Below are 19,903 nucleotides of genomic sequence, written 5' to 3'. Positions count from 1 at the left end.
ATGATACAAATATCTCAGCAAGAGGCCCAGCAATCACTTCTCTAGCTTCCCACAGAGTTCTAGGGTACACTTGATCAGGTCCTGGGGATTTATCCACTTTTACCTGTTTCAAGACATCCAGCACTTCCTCCTCTGTAATATGGACATTTTGCAAGATGTCACCTTCCTTTTCCCTACAGTCTAAATCTTCCATATCCTTTTCAACAGTAAATACTGATGCAAAATACTCATTTAGTATCTCCCCCACTTTCTGTGGCTCCACACAAAAGCCACCGTGCTAATCTTTGAGGGGCCCTATTCTCTCCCTAGTTACCCTTTTGTCCTTAATATATTTGTAAAAACTCTTTGGATTCTCCTTAATTCTATTTGCCAAAGCTATCTCATGAGCACTTTTTGCCCCCCTGATTTGCCTCTTAAGTATATTGCCTTTCTCCTCTTCTAGGGATTCACTCAATCTATCCTGTTTATACCTGACATATGCTTCTTTCGTATTCTTAAACAAACCTCAACTTGTCTTGTCATCCAGCATTCCCTATACCAACCAGCCTACCTACATATCAGTTAAAGCACAGCTGGAGTACTGTTTGCCACACAATCGGAAGAATGTGATTATACAGTACAGAAGACTTTCAACAGGATGTTGCCTGGGCTGGATTCAGCTGTGAAGAGAGTCAAGATAGGCTGGGGTGGTTTCCTTCAATCAGCAAAGGCTGAGGTGAGATCTAATTGAGGTCAATGGTAACTTTTCCTCTTTGTAGAGGGGCCAGTAACCAAGGGATACTGCTTTATGGTAAGGATCATGAGGGTTAGAGTGGGTAGAATAAAGTATATTTATATGCACAGGATGGTGGGTATCCATAACTCACTGCTTACAAGAATGGTAGAGGTGGGAACTCTCAAGACAAGAACGGTTTAAATGTATACTTAGAACTTACAATAGCATACAAGGGTCTGGGTCTAGAGCTGGAAATAGGATGAGAATAGATGAGTGTTCGATGATTGGTGCAGCCACAGTGCTGAAGGGCTGAAAAATTTCTATGACTCTGTTACTCCTCCTCCTCATGTCTACCCTCTGCTACTGCTCTGATTAACATGACCAGATTCCCTTTTGCTGGATTTACCAGCTTGACCTGCTGAAATCATAATTTTTGTGGCCATATTTGAATGCCAACTCTTGCCTTACCTGCTCCACTATTTTTTTGGGGGGTGGGGAGGGGGTGGCGTTGGTGAGGGTTGGGGGTTGATTAGCCAAGAGCTCCTAATTGACACTGCCAGTGTGAGAGCTGTTGGCCTCTGATCAATTGGCAGCTCCATGCAATGGCTCTCACTCCTGGGTGGCTGGGTTGGCTGGGGTTGCATTCTAGCTCATACAAGTAAAGAAAAACTCATTACATTGTAAAATAAGGATGATGTGGCTACGTTTAAATTTATGATTGGATCTGAAATCTGCTGCTCATGAAGGTGGCAAGAAGAACACTAGGCAGGGAGACTTAATTGGGTAGGAATCAACGAGGTAAAAACAATGACAGCAGATGCTGGAAACCAGATTGTGGATTACTGGTGCTGGAAGAGCACAGCAGTTCAGGCAGCATCCAAGGAGCAGCGAAATCGACGTTTCGGGCAAAAGCCCTTCATCAGGAATAAAAAGGGCTTTTGCCCGAAACGTCGATTTCAAAGCTCCTTGGATGCTGCCTGAACTGCTGTGCTCTTCCAACACCACTAATCCAGAATCCAGGGAGACTTAAGTGGGCATGAGTCCAAACTCATTATCCCAGCGGTGGGATAAACATTTTGCAATTAATCTCTCTGAACTTAAAAGGAAGGTCAACTCTCCCGAGTGCTAGAATCAGGAAACCTATCTGAATGTATTTGCATCTCAGTGAAAGCACAGGTTGCCAGAATTAAATGCTTATTCCCAATTAAATTGTATCCAACTGAAAAATCCATACTTTCAGTGACCCAACTGCCTGTAAAAAATGTCTGTCTAGTGAACTTAACTTCTTCCAGGACTTTAGAGTCATGGGATCATGTTGGATGTGGTAGGTCTGATGTTGTAGTGCGATAGGCAGAGATTGTATGGTCTTGTGGTTGGGAGGTGGTCATGGACAGTGAGGATGGCACAAGAGTGCCAGGCAATGAGCATCTCCAACAAGAGAAAATCTAACCATCATGCCTTGAGTTTAAATTGCCACTAATATAATTAATTTCTACACTATCAACATCTTAGGGGATGTCATTGACTATAAACTGCATTGGACTAGTCAAGTAAGTACTGTGGGTACAAGAGCAAGTCAGAGGCTTGGAGTCTTGCAATGAATAACTCACTTCCTGACTCCTCAGTGCCTGACCAATATCTAGAAAGCACAAGTCAGGATCAAATACTGCCCACTTGACTGGATTGGGACAGATCCAAAAACATTCAAAAACCTGACAACATTCAGGACTAACCAGTCCATTTAATAGGTATCACCTCCATAAACATTCACTTCCTCCTTCACTAGCACACAGCGTGTACTATCTCTAAGATGCACTGTGGCAATTCACCAATAAATCATGAGGGACATGGATTGGGTAAATAGACAAAAATCTTTTCTCTGAGTTGGGGGAGTCTAGAACTTGAGGGCGTAGGTTTAAGGTGAGAGGAGAAAGATGTAAAAGAGACCTAAGGGGCAATGTTTTCATGCAAAGGGTGGTGCGTGTAAGGAATGAACTACCAGAGGAATGGTGGAGGTTGGTACAGTTAGAACATTTAAAAGGCATCCAAATGGGTACATGAATAGGAAGGGTTTAGAGGGTTATGGGTCAAGTGCTAGCAAATGGGACCAGACTAATTTAGGATATCTGGTCGTCATGACTCCACAGACAGCCCCTTTCAAACTCATGACTACTATCACCGAGAAGGGTAAAGGTTTACTGATATAACAATTAACAGTCTCAGATGCAAGTTCCCCTCCAAACCACTCATCAGCTGGACTTGGAAATATATTACCATATATTACCACATGGTGCCACCAGACAACTAGCCAAGAACTTCTTCCCCAACAGCATTGTGGGTTGAGTGACACTACAGGGGCAGCAGTGGTTCAAGAAGGCAGAGACCACATCTTCTCTATCTAGTGAGGATAGACAATCAATGCTGTCACAGCCAATGAAACTAACATCCATAAGTAAATAACAAAAGTACAAAACTTTGCAAAATGACAAATATAATGAAGGCCCTTAATTAATTACACATTTTACTTTTGTTACTGTGTATTTTTTTAAGGTTGTTGCCTGTTTTGTTATCCACATTCAAAAAGATGTGGATTCTAATGAAATAGAATCTAATCTAACGGGAATATTACATCAGCATGGTCTCTCTGCAAGTAATGATATTTCCTTGTTAATTTTTTAACAGAAATGAAGAACATTTCAATCAATCACTGCCACTTGCAAATAATTATACCTTAACACATTTCAAGTGACTAACAAGCCATTTAAGTGGTATAAATGTCAAAAGACTTGTTCATCCAGCTGTAGAGTGCATGCATATAGTAGTAAATAGGCAGAATGCCAACACAGAAAGTTCCAGCTTATCCATAAGGCACAGCAGTTCTGATTTTGTGCAAACAATAGCTTGAGTTGCAGCTCAGAGAAAGGTTGACAAAATGACACATTTTTTCTCACTTCTACATCTGGTGTTTTTGCATCACTTGAATGCAATAAATATCTGAAAGTGGTGATGAGGAGGTGCATACCTGGAATGCACCACACATAATGTTCAGCCATTTTTATCTGTTTTCAAGATTAACAGAGACAAGCAGAATGAGAAGTAAAAAGAGGGAATTCTGGAAAATATCAATGGTTCTGGCAGCAGCTGTAATGAGAGAAACAGAGTTCACATTTTGAATCTAATATGACTCTTCTTTAGGACAAGTGGTGAAAGTAAAAGAAGGTATCAGAGAGAAGCAGGGGGGAGGAGCATAGGGTCAAGAGAAGTGTCTCAGACTGGGAGGTTTTGGAGCCTGCATTCCTTTACACCTGAACAGAAGAGAACAAGTTTCTTCTTAAAGTTTCAAATAGAATGAAGAATAGAATGGAACTGGGGAGCAGGACTTTGAGATAGTGTCAGGTGATGATGATGAAGGCAGAGGTAAAGAGTGCACAAGTGGCAGTGCAGAGCACTGAGTGTGGACGTGGCAGCCCATATGCTTTCTTTTTTCCTTTTCTTTCCTTTACTTCTGTGTTTTTCTTTCTCTTTCTCTTTCCTTTTTCTTTTCTTTCGAGTATTTTGCAATCGGTTAGTCAGCCAAATCGACATGGTAGCTAGAGTGGGCTGTGTGTGTAATGGTGGCTCTTCCCATTGGTCAGAGACAATGGCAGACATGGCTCCTCACAGCGACTGAAGGTGGGGTTGGCAGTGATGGCAGGCACATCCTCCCAGCTTTCCAGGCTGGCGGTGGCAACTGCAGCAAAGCTCATCCAGTGATTGGAGGTGGCGGCAACAGACCTTTCATGTTGGCGGTGCCAGCAAGGCAATATAGAGTCATAGAGATGGACAACACAGAAACAGACCCTTTGCTCCAACTCATCCATGCCAGCCAGATATTCTAACCTAATCTAGTCCCATTTGCCAGCACTTGGCCAATATCCCTCCAAACCCTTCCTATTCAAATACCCATCCAGATGCCTTGTAAATATTATAATTGTTCCAGCCTCCATTACTTCCTCTGGCAGCTCATTCTATACACACACCACTCTTTGCGTGAAAAAGTTGCCAATTAGGACCCTTTTAAATCTTTTTCCTCTCACCCTAAACTTATGCCCTCTAGTTCTGAAATCCCCTACCCGAGGGAAAAGACCTTGTCTGTTTATCCTATCCATGCCACTCATGATTTTATAAACCACTATAAGGTCATCCCTCAGCCTCTATCACTCCAGGGAAAACAGCGCCAGCCTATTCAGTGTCTCCCTGTAACTCAAATCCTTCAACCCTAGCAACATCCTTGTAAATCTTTTCTGAAACCTTTCAAGTTTCACAATATCTTTCCAACAGGAAGGAGACCAGAATTGCACGCAATATTCCAACAGTGGCCTAACCAATGTCCTGTACAGCCTGAACATAACCTCCTAACTCCAGTAAAGGAAAGCATACCAAGCGCCTTCTTCACTATCCTGTCTATCTGCGACTCCACTTTCAAGGAACTATAAACCTGCACTCCAAGGTCTTTTTGTTCAGCAACATTCCCCAGAAATTTACAATTAAGTGTATAAGCCCTGCTCTGATTTACTTTTCCAAAATGCTGCACCTCACATTTATTTAAATTAAACTCCATCTGCCACTTCTCAGCCCATTGGCCCATCTGATCAAGATCCTATTGTACTCTGAGGTAAACTTCTTCTCTGTCCACTATACCTCCAATTTTGGTGTCATGTGAAAAGTTATTAACTATACCTCCTTTGTTCATATCTAAATCATTTGTATAAGTGATGAAAAGCGTTGGACACAGCACCCATCTTTGTGGCTGGGCATGGAGTATTGTGTTCAGTTTTGATCACATTGCTATAGGAAGGATGTTATTAAACTGGAAAGAGTGCAGAAGAAATTTACAAGGATGTTGCCAGGACTTAACGGACTGAGTTATAGGCAGAGGTTGGACAAACCAGGACCTTTTCCTTTAGAGTGTAGGAGACTGGGGGGGGGGAATTTTATAGAGGTGTATAAGATCATGAGAGGCATGGATACGATGAATGCACTCAGGCTTTTCCCAGGGTTGGGGAATTGAGGATGAGAGGGTATCAATTTGCAGTTAGAGGGGAAAGAGTAAAAGGGAACCTGAGGGGTAATGTTTTTACACAGAGGGTGGTATGCATATAGAACTGCCAGTAGAAGTGGTTGAGGTGGGTACATTAACAACATTTAAAAGGCATTTGGACAAAAACATGGATAGGAATAGTTTAGAAAAATATGGGCCAAATGCCGGGAAAAGGTGTTAGCATGGACAGAAATTTTGTTTGGGCCAAAGGGTCTGTCCCTGTGCTGTAAGACTCTATGACTTTATGACTCTATTCCCTTCTTGGTAGCCCTCCCAACCAAACCCACTGGCTTTGAACTTCCCTATGTTCCCATCTAACCTCTGTCTATCAAAATCTTCACCTCCTCACTTTATTCCAAGCCCCTGACGTATCAAGTCACATAGCTGACACAGTACTACATTGCACCACCCTCCAGTCAATGACTCCCCACTTCAATATTTCTTCTTACCTCTTCAATGATATATCATCTTCACCCCCTTATTTTTATTGAGTTGCCCACTTCACATCAATTGTAATCCCTTCTGTTTTTCAGCCTTCTCAATCTATCCCTGCAATGAATTTTCTCATCTTCCCTCACACTAACAGCTGTGGCTCTTGATGGAAATATTTTAAAAAGACATGAGTGACAATTTTTTTACACAGAGAGTATATCGTTGTGGAATGAACTTCCAGAGGAAGTGGTGAATACAGGTACAATTACAATGTCTCTCAGACATGTAGATAAGTACATGAATGGGAAAGGTTTGGAGGGATATGGGCCAGGCACAGGTAGGTGGGACTAGTTCAGCTTGGGATTATAACTTTTAGTGGATGGATGCCTTAAAATAGACCACGAGCCACTCCCTTGAGCAACTTAGATAAACAACCTCAAACAATAAATTACCAGATCCTTGACTGACATCTGTACAGTTCCCTGATTGCCTTCCATTCCCTGGACTGGTTGTCTTGGACCCACAGAGCTGATCATGACTCAGTCCCTGGCTATAGACTGTGGAGATCCCAGCCCCGTGATTATGACTGTCCTGAGCAGTCAACAGCCTGGATCCAAGATCCTGGACTGATATCAAAGCCTGCTCTTGACATATTGTGCCAGAACCCCTTGAATTGACTGTGTACTTCTCCTCTTAGATTTTGAGACATAGCTGTTTGCTTGGGAAACATGCAGCATGTTTGGTGCGCACAGGCCTGTACATGATACAGGTATAACATTGACATGGCGTGATGCTGTTCGGACACATGTCCACTGTCTTGATTGATGACTGCTGACAACCATGACTAAGCTGCCTAGCTTTGTGTCTGTGCTAAAAGGAAAGACAGAAGTACCCTGACCCTTTAATGTCTGTTTGGGAAGGGAAAGTGCAAAAATGCTTGGAAGCATTGAAATCTGCAGAAAGTGAGTGAATGCCAGAGAGTGAGTGAGGATCCTGAGATGTACGCTGTCTAATCCATGAGAATGATATCTGTCTCTGCTCAGAGTGCATCCTGGCAGCATAATTCCAATGGAAAAAGCCAGTGCAACTGAAGGTGCATCTTTAAATTGCAGTACGATACTGGAAGTGGATCAGAAATTAATGATGACATTGCGGTGGGGTTGGTACATGTCAGATGCTAAAGTTGTGGATGTGTGGTGCATGCGGTCACGACCTATAGAGTGTGGCCTGAAATGTTGGTGTCGTGTGTCCAAGATGGAATTCTGGAACTGGAGTTTGTTCTGACTGTCACATGGAGAATTGTTGCTTTATAGTTCCTATCCAGCAGGTGGGAGAATGGGAAACTGTATGTTAAAGAAGTATCATCACAAAAAGAATGTTAATATATGTTAATCCATTAGCCCTCTCACTCATGAGAATTTTATCTAGCTGTCCGACACTTGTTTGGAAAATGGGACATTTTGTTCTCGATATTGAGAATTTTCTCATTGGACTTTGCAGTCAATTTTCCCAAATATTTAGGCAAGCTCCACATCATTCAGCGGCTGGACAGTGTCCCCGCTAAACCTGTAACAATCTGATCTTCGAGCTTTTAGCGTGCAAAGTTTGACTGTTTATTCCTGCTGTTCATTCAGTTTATCTGACCTTTTTTAACCTTAGTGATAGGACAAAAAAATACAACCACCAGTGGATTTGGCAGAATTAGAGGGGAATTTGGTTTCATTTCCCTTTTTTTTACTTATTTGTACTGGCCATGTGCAGATGTTTGATTTTCTGGGCAGGCAAATGGTATAACCATTGAAATGAGATGAGATGTGATGAAGGAAGCTCTGAATTCATTTTCTGCCTATCAAATATGATCTGTGAAATATTCTGAGGAAGAAAGCATCAGGTCGCAGTCTTTGGATCAGGTGTCATGATTGACTTCAGCAATATATTTTACTGGCGGTAAGATTTATTTTACTTTCCTATCAGGCGGCCTATCAGTCTCTTCATCAACTGAAGGTCCCCTCTCTAAAAAATCAAATGGACAAATCAATTGGATTGCATGGGATAGAATGAGAGTTAATTCAAAACATCTCTCTTCAAGAGATTTCCATATGTTCATTTTATAACTAGATATTTGAATTTTTTCTGAACTGTGAAACTGAAATGTAATTACCTTCAAAAACAGAATCGATGCATTTTCTCAAGAAATACTAAACTTTTCCTTCACAAAATGGTAGTTAAAATTGAATTGTAAAACTAGCTTCATAACCAGTTATAAAAACGTATATTATAATCAGGGTCTAACCAATCCCTCCAAAATTCAAATCATCCAGTGCTGAGATGCATACAGAAAATGACATTAATTCTTTTAGCGTCCGTATTCCTTTTCAGGTGTGTTTTTGAAGTTGCCATCGTTTGTCAATTGATTTTTGAAAGAGATTAGAGCAGGGACCATATTTCAAACAAGTTTAATTCATTTGCATTTGTTTTGCTCGTCTTGTCATACCCCACTGTAGATGTATGGAACAGATTGATGACCAATTGCTTTGTATCTTCCTTTGGTGTTTCAATGATACCTCAAGACCTTTCCCTTTTGAAAGGTTTGACTAGCAATAAAATAATCAATATTCCATTTGACTGCACAATGATTGAATATAACATAGGTTCATTATTCATGACATTAATAGGTACAAGACGATCTTTTATCACTTTTTATATAAATCTATTTTTTTGAAATGAGGGAGCTTACATTGATAACTGAGTGAAAATGCATATGATACATGACATGATATGTGATGTGACAGCATGATACAATCATCACGCCTTTTCATTAGGATTTGGTGACTGTGATTTAACTAAGCAAATTTTGAGCTCTACATACGATTGTCATTACATCAGTGGAAAATCAAATATTACTGGCATTAAAGAAGAGATGGCCAGCAATTCTTAAATGGCCAGAAAACATGACAGCAATCAGCATAAATGTGCATAAATGTGCATAAATGTACCTTAACTAATCTTGTTATGCTGTGAGATAGACAAAGGGGACAAGAGTCATGGCAAGACTCAACACAACTTTATTGAACACTTTATCAAGGAAATACAATATTTATTATACTCACCTATTGAAATTTAATTAAACTCTATCATCAATGTCTTCACAGGACTCTTCAGTAAACAGTTGTCCGTTTCTAAGTCAACAGTCTTAAATCTATACTACCCACCTAACTCTGACATGCACTTCCCCGGATTAGCTACACTCTATTCACAGAGCCCTACTGCTCTATGTGGGCTGTTTGTCTGAAAGGACTGTAATACTTATCCAATAAGATTTGGACAAGCTGTTGCCTAGTCGTTGAGGTTTGGCTAATATTTCAGGATCTACAGCTGTCGATTGGGCTACCCTAATCATCAGGGTCTGATTCTGGTCTTCGGGCCATGTGTCTGAGGTCATCGCTCTGTGGAGATGCTGTTGAAGAAGGTGCTAAAAGCAAAGTGAGAGCTGGGCCTCCAGGTTGCCCCTTTTATGCCCCCCGGTGCCCTTCGTGAAGATTCTGGCCCAACGTTGAAAGGGGCAGGAAGAATCAATGAGGTGACTTCTTTCCATTTTTGGAGACCTCCAGAACATGGTTTTGAATCTTCAGCTCTCCTTGCTGTGCTGTGCCTCTGGCCTCCTACTGAGCCGGGTGCCACCAAATCTGCAGAGCATTCTTCTATGCAGGTTTCACTAGAGGTATAAACAACAGTTCATTCTGAAACAATTTGTCCATTTGTTTCTGGTCAGGCAGTCCCAGGCCTGTCTGGTTTTGATGGGAAGTTGATTGTCCAAGGCCTGGCTGCATGAATACAGTCTGTTCCAGCTTTGCAGTGTGTAAATTGCAGAGTCTAACTTGGTTTAAACTAGGCTTCCACATTTCAAGTTTTAATCCATGCTCATGAAAAATGGTCACAATTTCTGTAACAATCCTGGAAGTCATGCGTTAGCTGACCACATGTTCCTGTAAAGACTCTTCAGGTCCAACTTTGGAAAGGTTAGTGCGGGAGGTCAGCAGCAAGAAGAATCTCATCTTTCCACTGAACTGCAGGAAAGCATTCCATTCACTTTATAACAGCAGCTCAAAAAGGTGCTTGAACAGTTAAACTATAGAAACATTATTCCAAGGATCTGGATCTAGAGAAACATTTGATTGACTGGCAAAGTTGTTGAGGTATCATTTAATTCTAACTCACATAGCTCATTACTCTCTGCATAGCTCTAAATTCCTTACATCCTAAGAGGCCACAACTTCTGTGTATCCACTACTGAAAGGGACCTTGATGTTTGTGAGGACAGTGTGAAACAGGCTGATATGCTCAAACAGGTAGATGTTAAGAAAGAGGATGTGCTGAAAATTTTTGAAAAACATAATGATAGTCCCTTGGGCCAGATGGGATATACCCACAGTTACTACAGGAAGTGAGGGAAGAGATTGCATCCTCATTTTACACTGGAGTAGTGCCAGTGACTGGATAGTGGCGAATGTTATTCCCTTGTTCAAGAAAGGGAATAGGAATAATCCTGGGAATTACAGACCAGTCAGTTTTATGTGTGCAAATTAGCAGAGAGGGTTCTGAGAGACAGGATTTATGATTTCTTGGAAAACCATAGTTTGATTACAGATAGTCAGCATGGCTTTGTGAGGAGCAGGTCTACCCTCACAAGCCTTATTGAATTATTTGAGGATATGACAAAACATATTAATGAAGGTCGAGTAGTGAATATGATGTACATAGATTTTAGCATGATGCTTGCTAAGGTTCCCAGTGGTAGACTCGCTCAGAAAGTATGGAGGCATGGGATACAGGGAAATTTGGCTGTCTGGATACAGAATTGGCTGGCCCATAGAAGACAGAGATTGGTAGTAGATGGAAAGTATTCAGCCTAGAGGTTGATGACCAGTGGTGTTCTGCAGGGATCTATTCGGGGGCCTCCACTATTCGTGATTTTTATAAATGACTTGAATGAGGAAGTGGAAGGGTACGTTCATAAGTTTGCTAATGACACGAAGGTTGGTGGAGTTGTGGATAGTGTGCAGGGCTGTTGTAAATTGCAACGGGATATTGACGGGATGCAGAACTGGGCTGATAAGTGGCAGATAGAGTTCAACCTGGAAAAGTGTGAAATGATTCACTTTGGAAGATCGAATTTGAATACAGGATACAGGGTTAAAGGCAGGATTCTTGCAGTGTGGAGGAACAGAGGGATCTAGGGATCCATGTCCGCAGATATCTCAAAGTTGTCACCCAAGTTTGAAGGGTTGTTAAGACGGCATGTGTTGGCTTTCATTAGCAGGGGGATTGAGTTTAAGAGCCATGTGATTCTATAGAGCACTGATTATACCACACTTGGAATATTGTGTTCAGTTCTGGTTGCCTCATCACAATAAGGATGTGGAAGCTTTAGAGAGAGTGCAGAGAAGATTTACCTGGATACTGTCTGGACTGGAGGGCAAGTCTTATGATTAGATTCCTTTCAGTGTGGAAACAGGCCATTTGGCCCAACAAGTCCACACCGATCCTCCGAAGAGTTATCCTCCCAGACACATTCCCCTGCCCTATATTTACTCCTGACTGAATAGGAGCAAACAGGAGGTGACAGCAGAGCTGACGTCACTGGGATCGTGATGGTTGGGTAAGACAATAGTCAAAATGTGGAACAATGTTTATGATATGAAGTTGTTGAATTCAATGTTAGGTCTGCAAGTGCTGAAGTGGAGGTGAGCTGCTTTTTTTCCAGTTTGCATTAAGCATCATTGGAATCCTACAGAAGGCCAAGGATGCAAGTGTTGGAATGGGAACAAGATGGTTTATTGAAATAGGAAGCAACTGGATGGTCATTGTATTGGACAGAGTAGAGGTGTGGAGGACTATATTGTCTAGTTTGGTCTCACCAATGTAAAAGTGACCACATTTGAGCAGTGTTAGCAGTAGATTAGATCAAAAGAAGTATATGCAAAATGCTACTTCTCTTCAAAGATATATTTGGGGCCTAGGACAATTGAGGAGGGATGGTGTAAATGGTTAAGTGTTCCATCTTCTGTAATTGCATGGGAAGGTGCCATGGAAGGGGGATGGTGAAGGAGTGTTGGGAGTGGTGGAGGAGAAGACTAGATGTCATGTAAGGGAACAGTCCTTGCTAAATGCTGATCGTGGAGGGCTTAGGAAGGTGTATTTGGTGGTGGCACCCTGTTGGAGTGGCAGAAATCAGCTGGGTGTGCCCAATTCCACCCAGTGCATAGGCCCATTCACCCAGTTGGGTGTCATACCTTTAACCATGGAGCAGGTGGACTCTCTTCCCCTTCAAAGACTTCACAGAGTCTCTATTCTCAGCAAAAGAAATGTTGACTATTTGCTAATACTTGAAACTCATTAAGTTAACATTTTGTACCTCATAAGTGGCTCATGACATATGCTCTACAATGGAAGCAAAACCAAAACAGAGTGAAGGATTGGCTGCTGAATATTGCTCATGATATTGCAAACTTTCAGTTTGAATGGTGCCATGAGAAATGAAACTATATGGTTTGAATTGATGCAGAATTGAAACCATTCTATGAGCTTTACAGTATAACAGGTTTGAATTGGAAATGCTTTGGCACCAGTATTGTTGGATTCTAAAGGGGAGTCAAAGAACATTTCTTCTTCATGTGAAGAACCATGATAATTCCGCTTTGCGAACGTTCATCCTAACATATGGGAAACACCTTTTGCAAAGGTGGGGGCCAGCAATACATCTTTAAAATAATTGTTATTTTCTGTGTTCAATTATATAATAGTATTTTGATTCAAATGAAATAAACAGACTACTAGTGACTTAAGTGATGTTTTGAAAGCCTTTTCCTGTGTTTGGAAATATTGGGTACAAATTATCCTTGGTTGCATGAAAAGAAAAAATAGATTTAATGTATTGTGTTAAGTTGATTAGTTTCCAATGTATAAGGCAAAATGATTGATTATATGTTTAAATAACATTTGTCAAATATCTGAGCTTTTCAATGAAATTATTTTTTTCTGTGACTTTATTAAAAACAGATTATTGGGTCTCAAGAACAAAAGACCTACCAGCGATGAACTGTAGCTGTTTTAAAGTTACAACTTATGAGTGATTAAATACAAAGAAATGCAATGGCATTTCATTTGATAGGATATTTGCCAAGTTAATAAAAGTCATAAGCGTACAATAATGTATTGCATTTTCCAGCGTTCAGAGAAAGATGGGGATATAAAGCAATAAGGAAATTTTAGGTTGAGATGCAGAAGTATGATATCTGGAGTGAAAAATAACCAAGCCATCCATCATGGTCAGCCAATGGCAATAGCAAACTCCTGATAGGCTGTCAGCCACTGTGTGCTTAAAGGCATTTTCCAGCCAATTTCAAACCATAGGTCTTGCTATTAATAAACCTGTGCTGGCTTTAAATAAGCTATTAAATCCCTGCCAGGTACAACCTTTGTAAAAGTATTTACTGTTTCAATTTTCTGCCATTTCATTGCCACAATGCCTTAGGTGGTATGTGGTTGAATTATACCAAACATTTTCTCTCCTCCAAAGTGGCCACATTATAAACTACATATTTAAATGACAATAACCACTATAGAGTGAGTATGTGAAGCAGCAATATCACAGGGTAGTTATATTTGAGCATCTATCAGCATCTCGATATTATGTGTCATTATTTCATGAAGGTGATGATGGGATTTTTTTGGACAGTGCAATGAATTCAAGGACAAATCTTCCAGCTCCAGCATCTGAGTTGCAATTCAAGCCAGCTAAGTAGGATGTGAGCACTCTCTTTTTTTTTTGCTTTCCCACTAATTCACAAGAATCTGATACCATGCTGAAGCAAATAACCTGACTTGACATTTGTGAATTTTCATCAAACATTGTACACATCCTCAGATGATCATGGCAGGACTGTTTGTTAACATGTAATGAAAATAACTTCACAGTTACATTTAAAATGTCAATCTTTTCTATTCAGGTGTACTTACTTAACAATAGAATTTGGTCTTAATTTATATCAAACAGCTGTGAATCAGATACCTAATGCTGTCCATTCTCAACTTCATGGCATTCTGTTAAAACACCTCAAACATGTTTCTATTACTTTGTGGCATTGACCAAAAAGAAATAGAAGATTCTTTAATCTTCAGTAACTATCATTTTGTTCTGACAAGTTTACTTGTGTCTGGTCCGCCTCTCCTTTTTAAATTCTACAGAAACCATTACATTTTGCTTTCATTATCCATGCAGAAAATTCCAAACAGGAAATAATTACAGGCACATTGTCCATTTGTTATAGTAATAACAGAGAAAAAAAAACATTACACTATCATAGACATATAGCTTCAATTAAAACATATATTCAAGCAATTTCAGTGTAATTATAATATTCAGTTAATGAATGCTGTGTCCTCTATTTTCAGGACACTCAGTTGTGTAGAAAGAAGGTCAATGATCTTCTGTGTTCTGCAATGCTAGGTGCTACCATCTTTTCTCTGTTGTCTCACTTTCATTGGGCCTCTACTCACACAACCGTCTTAGGAAGGCTCATGGACTACAAGTCTCACTATCGCATGTGTATGCCAACTCAATGGCTCTTACTGTACCATCTTCCCAAACACTTCTTCACAGTCGCACTTTCCAATTATTCACTCGGGACAGTTCACTACATTTTTAACTCATAAGACCAAAAGTCTTTGGAGCAGACAAAGGCCATTCAGCCCATTGAGTCTGTTGCGCCATTTAAAGAGATCATAGCTGATCTAATAATCGTCAACTCCACTTTTCTTCCTTGTCACCATAACACTTGATTCCCTCAATGATTAAAAATCTATCGACCTCAACTTTGAATCTACTTAATGACCCAACGTCAACAGCCATCTATGATAAAGAATTTCAAAGATTTACTACCCTTTAGAGAGAAGAAATTCCTCTTCACCTCTGCATTAAATGCATGGCCCCATATTCTGAGATTATGCTCTCTGGTCCTAAGTTCTTCCAGAAGGGGAAACAATCTTTCTGTACCTACCCTGTCAAATCCACTAAGGATCTTGTATGTTTCAATAAGATTGCTTTTCATTCTGCTACGCTCCAATGACTACAAGCCCAACCTACTCAACCTCTCCTCATAGATCTCTGCATACCTCGTGTCAGTCTGGTGTTGGACTGCCCCCAATGTCAATAGGGTCATCTCGAAGCACAGTTGAATAGTCATAACCTCTTTTAATATTTATAACTTTGTTGAATCTACGTAGCTGGATAAAGTCATTTTACTTTGACTTGCAATAGAATTAATGACATGCAAATGGGTACTGTGACCCTAATGATCTTTCATGGTATATTTTCAAATATTTTTGTGGACTGGATTGAAAGTGTTTGCTACTGGTCTTCACAGTATCCAGTCCTTATGAATTTAATTTTAATTTGTTTGCTGCATAATTGAGTTTAGTCATGTATGGGGCCATAGTTGAGAGATCAGTTTGAATTATTTTTATATGAATTCAAGGCTGTGATTAACATTTAAATACAGCAAATTTCCAGAATTAAGAATCAGTAAAATACCTTAATTTACTCCTGAAATGGGACTGGAGAGGAGAGGGATTAGATGTTTTCCTTCAGACTTCTGCAGGTGTTCATGCACATAATCCAAAGAGGTTGAAGGGTAAATGGCAAACTTGCAGCTAGGACTGTCTGTGTGGCTGAATACTTTGGATTCTTCAATTTAAATGCAAAATTCTCCTAGTTTTGTTACAAGCATTAATGCAGTGCTACAATCTCACAAATTTTAGTATGAGTTCAGAAGTACATGTAATCCAGATAAATTACCGACTTCATAGTAACTCTAATTAAAATTGGAATGACGTGGAGGAGCCGGTGTTGGATGGACGTGGACAAAGTTAAAAATCATACAACATCAGTTTACAGTGCAACAGGTTTATTTGGAAGCACTAGCTTTCACTAATGTTTCCAAATAAATCTGTTGGACTATAACCTGGTATTGTGTGATTTTTAACTTCAATTCGGAAGGAGAGGTTCAGGAGAATGCTCATTTCTTCTGACCTTTTCTTCTGCAGGTACTTAAAGAAACAAATTAGAAACTGCTCGAAACCCTAAAATTTGATCTGATGCAGACACCCTCACTAAACGAAATAGTATTTCTATTTATAAGCATTCTAATATAGTTGTGCTGTCACCATGGTAGTCTGTCAAGTGTTGCTGTTGGGAATTTGGGAAAAGCAAATTACTTCAATGTTTAAGTGAGCTGCCAGAGAGAGGATATCCAAGAATCAGTCTGGTTAGAAAGCCAATTGATAACCTTTATTAATATTTTAAGTCCAACCCATTAACATTAATTTTTAGATTAATATTTCTAAACAAGCTTTTAAACTTATATACCCCAAATAATCTCAAATAATGTTGAACCTATGTAATTATTTGATATCAATGTCGATCATGATTCAAGTGGATGGGTATTTATAATCAGAGAGCTCATTTCTACAATTGGTATGGGGATAGACTTTGTTAAAAGGCAAATTTTAGTTTTGTTTTCCCAGTCTCCAAGCCTTTGCTGTTCGACATTTGACATTTAATAGGTCTTGATGTGTTATTGGAACTCTAAATGAGGTTTAGAATAGTAGTCTGTGTTAGTTTTTCAGGTATTCAACCTGTGATTCATCAGAATATATTGCATTGGACAGCCTACCTGAGGAACTAAATATTTAGACTGGAACGTGGTTCTGCTTAGAAACTCTGACAATAGAAGCAGAATAGACCATTTGGCCCTTCAAGCCTGTTCTGCCATTCAATATGATCACGACTGATCATCCTGCTTTGAATTCTGTTCCACGTTAGACAAGTGATTAATCTCGTTCCAACTTTCAAAAGAGTTTTGAGTGGGAACAATGTTGTTCTTAATATTAACACAGACTAACACAGACTACTTTATGTTGCTTAGACAAGTGGAATATACCCACATAATAGATTTAACTGGACAGGTGCAAAACCTTTGTTACACATTTAAAACATTTCAATAATGTCCAGGAAATGTTATTGCTTTTACGTTTCCTCTGATGTCAGGCCCTTGCCATGTGGCAGAGATGGACTTTGTTCCCTCACTCATGCATCACCGCGAACTGCTCTTCCACCTCCTCTCGTACTCATTCCATCCCTTTGTTGCATAGCAAGAAAACTATGCACATAACAGAGTGAAGAGGTTCAATATCACCTTTGGGGCCAAGGTGGGGATGGTCAACATGATTCTTGCTTCTCTCTCTGGGGAGGAAATTCTGGATTTTGCTGGAGAAAAAGACACAGCACAACCGCTCTTCTGGGAACAGGAAGAGCTCAATGTTCAACCTACCCAGTAAACAGCACGGTGTTGCAATGCACTAATGTTCCATTACCTATGCTGTGAATTCACTCTTTTATGGCAACTAATTCCCTCTCCTCTTAAGCAAATACTTCTGACACCCACGACCCTCCACAAAGAGGCCAATACCAGAAACCTTTTCTCCGCCTCCAACTCTCAGGAGGAAGCTAACATTCAGATGATGCAAGAGCTTTCCCATCATTTCCCACCAAACCTTCACCTTGGTGATGCTCTTTTTTGATTAGAAACAGGAGCACAATCTGGGCAACATAGAACTGTATAGCATAGGAACGGACCTTTTGGCCCATGATGTGCCAAACATGATGCCAAATTAAACTAATTCCTTCTGCCTGACCTTGGTTCATATCCTTCCATTCCTTGTATATTCATGTATTTATCTAAAAGTACCTTAAAAGTGCCCCTATCATATTTGCCTCCACCACCACCCCTGGCAATGAGTTCCATACTCCGATCATTTTGGTGTAAAGAACTTGCCCCTCACATCTCCTTTGAACATTACCCTTCTCACTTTAAATGCATGCCCCTAGTATTAGACATTTCAACTCTGGGAAAAAGATTCTGACTGTCAACCCTACATAGTCATGTCATAATTTCATAATCTTCTATCAACTCTCCCCTCAGTCTCCACCACTCTAGAGAAAACAATTTGAGTTTTTCTAGGCTGTCCTGATAGCTTGTACCCTCCAATCCAGGCAACATCCTCTTCTGCACCCTCCACATGTTTCCTATAATGTGACAAGCAGAGTTGAACACAATACTCTTAAGTGTGGCCTAACCAAGTCTTATGAAGCTGCAGCATGACATCCTGACTCTTGCATTCAATTCCCTGACCAATAAAGGCAAGCATGCCATACAACTTCTTTACCATCCTATCTACCTGTGTGGTCACTTTCAGGGAGCTATGGACTTGAACCCCAAGAGTTGTACTCAATGTTGATCAGGTTCCTGCCATTAAATGTGTACTTTTCTTTAACATTTGTTCTCCCAAAGTGTAGCACTTCACACTTACATGGATTAAACTCCATCCACCATTTCTCTGCCCACATCTGCAATTGATCATTATCCCACTATAGCCTTTGACAACCTTCTACACTATCTTCAACTCCACCAATCTTTGTATTGGCTGCAAACTTACTAACCCTCCTATCAACATTTTCATCCAAGTCATTTATATATATCACAAACAGCAGAGGTCCCAGTATAGATCCCTGCAGAACTCCACTAGTCACAGACCTCCAGCCAGAAAAACACCCTTTCACCTCTATTCCTGATGAAGGGCTTATTCCCAAAATGTTGATTCTCCTGCTCCTCAGATGCTGCCTGAGCAGTTGTGCTTTTCCAGCGCCACACTCTCAACCCTTCCACTAACTGTATACTTTTCCTTAATATTTGATCTCTCAAAGTGCAGCACCTCATACTTACCCAGATTAAACACCATCTGCTATTTTTCTGCCCATTCCTGCAATTGACCTTTATCCCACTCTATCTTTTGACAATCTCCAAACTATCTACAACTCCATCAATCTTTGTATCATCTACTAGCCTACTAGCCCACCAGTCATTTATACACATCACAAAGAGGTCCCAGTATGGATCCCTGCAGAACACAACTAGTCACGGATCTCCAGCCTGAAAAATACCCTTCCATCAAACCCTCTGTCTTCCATGGGCATGCCAATTCTGAATCCACGTGGTCAAATCACTGTGGATCCCAAGCATCTTAATCTTCTGGATGAGGGGCCTTGATGAAGGCCTTACTAAAATCCATATAAACAACATCTACAGCTCTACTCTCATTGATCACCTTCATCACCTTCTTGAAAATTCAATCAAGTTAGTAAGACATGACCTGCCCTGCACAAAGGCATGTTGATAGTCCCAAATTAGACCATGTTTTTCCAAATGTATGTCACTGACACTTCTCCTCTTGGTTGAGGAAGAAATGCCTGAGGTCTTTGACACTTAGAGGAGACCAGTCACTTACCCAGACCAAAGTAGAAGATGAGATCCTGTTCTCAGTACACTCAGTATCTGCCAGCTATGTACAAGTCCTGGTCCACATCTGACACTTGTACCCGATGATGCTGTACACTGCTGGTTGCCGGTGGCTGATGCTTCACAGATTTGCCCTTGCAGGGTGCACTGCCAATACATTGGAGGGACCAAGGATATTGGTAATGGATTCCTAAGCATCGAGTGCCAATGTCTATGATGGAAAGTCATATGTGGCTCCTAGATCACACCCTGATCTGGCTG

Source organism: Chiloscyllium plagiosum, chromosome 1, assembly GCF_004010195.1.
Source record: "Chiloscyllium plagiosum isolate BGI_BamShark_2017 chromosome 1, ASM401019v2, whole genome shotgun sequence".
NCBI lineage: Eukaryota > Metazoa > Chordata > Chondrichthyes > Orectolobiformes > Hemiscylliidae > Chiloscyllium > Chiloscyllium plagiosum.
The sequence above is the reverse complement of the archived record's forward strand: the minus strand, read 5'-3'. Positions refer to the sequence as shown.